Raw genomic sequence first — 3,509 nt, forward strand, 5'->3', positions numbered from 1 at the left:
CCGCCCCGCCTCACCCCGCTCCGCTCCGCTCCGCCTCGCCTCGCCGGGGAGGGAGCCGGCGGCGGGGAGCGCTGTCCCGCAGGCCCCGCTCTTCTTTGTGCGCGGAGGGGACGGGTCTCCCCGCGCCGATGGAAGGCGCTTCAGCGGGGCTGACCCCCGGCGCGGCGGGGAGAGCGGCCCGTCCCCCGTCCCCGCCTCAGGGCCGCGGGTCGGGCTCGCCCCGGGGCTGAACCCCCCGGTCCCCGCCGGGCCGGGCTGAGGCGAGGCCGAGGGCAGGCCCCGGCCCCGCGCCTCGGGTGTGTGCGCACCTGCGGAGGCCGGGCAGCGGCCCGAGGGAGGCGGCTGCACCGAATTTAGGTCTGGAAAGTTTTTGCAGAAAACACTTGTAATTTTCCCCACTGGCAAAGCGGGCGAGGGTTTCCTGTAGGGTTTCCATGCAGCCGGGACGGGCAGAAAAACAGGGCACACCCAGCCGCTGCCCGGGCCTGGCGGAGACGGGAGGTGTTTACCCGCTGCCGGGGGTTTTGGCCTGTGAGAAGCCTTTCCCGGCCCAAGTGCTGCCGTGGTTGGCAACAACACGGATCGGTGCCAAGATCTAGAGCTGAGGGAGCCCTCGCCTCCCATTTTGGTAACTTTGAAATACAAATGGACCCATCGTTTTTACGCTCTTCTTCATTTTGAAGTGAGGTGGTTTGTTTCTTTCACAAGGACGCCTTGAAAACAACCAATGGAGACATACACATTTTTGCCAAGGTTAAGGTGAAGCAGAAGTTTCCTTTAGGAAAGAAGTCGCCCCCAAGCCCATGGCCGTGAAAGGCAGATGGTGTCTGTTGTAGCAGAAATGGGAAATTGACATGGGGTGAAATAAACTTCGGCATGCCCCAGTACGGCCAGTTTGCTGGACCAATGCAAAGGCCTTCATGTGAGAGTCCTGGCTCAGTGCCTCCTCCCCGCTGGCTGCCCTTAAGGTGCAGGTTACAGTGGGGGTTGTCTGCTCTGCAAGGATAACACACAGATCTTTTGAAATCCTGGGTTTGGAGCAAAGTCGAGATACATGATTTAGGAATTTGGTAACCCCACGCCTCTGTCTTGCTTGGGAAGTGTTAACACAGAGGTTGCTCCGTGTGCTCCAACAATTGGAATGGCTGCCTCCTGTGAAGCTCAGGTTTGTCAGCGGCAACTAACTCAGGAGCATCAAGGTGATGGGATGATATCCAGGCACTGCCTTTGGTGAGAGCTCTCGTTGGGTTCCTCTAACTTGCTGGGCCAGCGTGTAAGATTGGACTTCCTTGAGGTTTCCTCCAGAGATGGCAAACACACTGCTGGTTGTAGCCTTAGCCCCTCTGACTTGATGATCTTGAAAACACAAGGTTCTCTGCACCTTCAGTTTAGGATCAGCAGAAGTGTCCAACTGGCTCAAGACCAGTTTGTCCAGTGCAGTACCCTGCTCCTGACAGGAGCCAGCACCACGCCACAGGTGTTGAAGAAGACAGAACAAGTCGTGCAGTGGCCAGAGACAGGTATTGTCTCCCATGTTATATGCTTGTTATTTGGAGCCAGATACTGGTTTAAGCCCTGGAGCATGAAATTTAACATCTCTTTTACGGAGCACACCACAAACTGGCAGAAAGAAAGGGTAACAGCAGAAAGGTAAGGGAAGCCTCACTCTGTTACTATACACCAAAAAGCGCACTGTGTCTTCCTGTAGCTCCTTCCTTTATTTTCATTGTTGAAAGGATGAAAATGATGTAGCTTTCTCTTTGAAAGAAATATGACTGCATCACTAGCTTTTGTGGGTTGGTTGGGTTTTTTTGTTGTTGTTTGTTTTAGTGCTCTGAAGCGCTATTGTGTTCCCACCAAGTGGCACAGAATAGAGCGGTGCCTGGGCTTACCTGAATGTACAGGAGAGGGAGATCTGCACTGCCTGCCTCCTGTGCCCCCAGTGTGAAACCCATTTCTGTAACTCTCTCAAACTCAGGGGATACCCCAAGAAGCATCCCCAGGGAGCGGAGACCTGCTGCAACTAGGGATTGGCGTGGGAAGGGGATGAGGATACAGCAGCACTAAGGGGCAGAAGGGAGCCAGGAGAGGGGCTGGAACATGGAGAACAGGAGGGGTGCCCTTGACTGGCGGGAGAAGTGAAAAATTGTCCTGGCGTGTGTTCACCTCAGTGCAACTTCACTTACATAGATTAAATCAGAGTCTCAGTCTTGCTGAGTGCTGAGGTTACCACTGTCTGTCAGGATGACAGTAACAACCGCCTGGTGGTTCTCCCTGTCCAGTGCAAGCCCGAGTCCCACCAAAGATGAGAGCAGCCGAGGTCTTGCTGTGATCTGTGCCAGCTGACTGCGTGCTGGACTGCATCAGCAGCTCAGAAACGGCCAGGTCCCCCCAGAGGCAGCCGGGAAGAGTGTCCAGCTCTGGTTGTCTGACTGGAAGCTTCCTTTAGGTTGGAACTCATTAAAGCCTATATCCAGGTCCTTTATGTCTCTTGAATAGCCGAAAAGCATGAATCCTAGTGATAAAAATAGGTTTCATTATGTATGTTACATTCATGACAGTTGTTAATATTCCCAAGAGTATTCTCCTCTAGCTGCTTGGAAGGATATATCACAGTTCCATAAAGGAGGTATGTCCTGAATCATTGGTTTCTATTGTGATTGGAGAGAGACAAGGCGTAATAAAATACCAGAATCTCCAATATGAAAAATACCAATTTTATAATGGAATAAGCACAAGTAGTATATAGCATTAGAAATATCACTTTTCCTTTTAAATTTCCACGCTCTTAAGCCTGAAGCCAGAGGGCATTAAGCAAATTAAATATGTAAATTGGATACAAGAAACTTTCTGTGCTCATATGTAATAGCAATGGGAATTGAAAGTAATTATAAGTATAGAAGTACACATCAAATTGAGTGTATCACTGATATATAGAGATATTTTCTTTTGATTTTTAGCATATTGTTAGGGTTGCAATAGGTATTATACTTGTCACTACAGGAATAAAAATCATTAAAGCAAAGAGCAAACTGGTATCCTTCACAACAGATATAAGAATATCAAGAAGTAACAATCACAGAGAGAAGGGGACACAGTGTTGGAATGGACACAGAAAATCTTAAATAATGGCTTCTGTAGTCAAATTGTTCTAGCTGTTCATGTCAGTGTAAAACATGCAGTGTTTCATTGCTTCTGAAATAAACATTTGGTGAGAATTTGAGCTCTCTGAGTTTATAGATACCACTAGGGAATTCTTCATTTCTGACAGTATTATTTTATGTAAATGCTTTTCCCTGTTCACAAAAAGGGAATTATCCCCCCATTGAAACCAGCAGACTTCTGCTAGTCAACTTCAAAGGCAATAGGATTAGGCTCTAATTTGCAAAACAGTATTGGAAGATACATTGTAGCAAATCTAAACGATACAGATAATCACAACAATCAAGCCAGTGTTTTCAGTAGGCTTACCTTCCTGAAGTCAGCGTGAGTTGGAAAGCAATCTTAAA

The sequence above is a fragment of the Calidris pugnax genome, unplaced genomic scaffold, assembly GCF_001431845.1.
Source record: "Calidris pugnax isolate Ruff unplaced genomic scaffold, ASM143184v1 scaffold44, whole genome shotgun sequence".
Taxonomy (NCBI): Eukaryota; Metazoa; Chordata; class Aves; order Charadriiformes; family Scolopacidae; genus Calidris; species Calidris pugnax.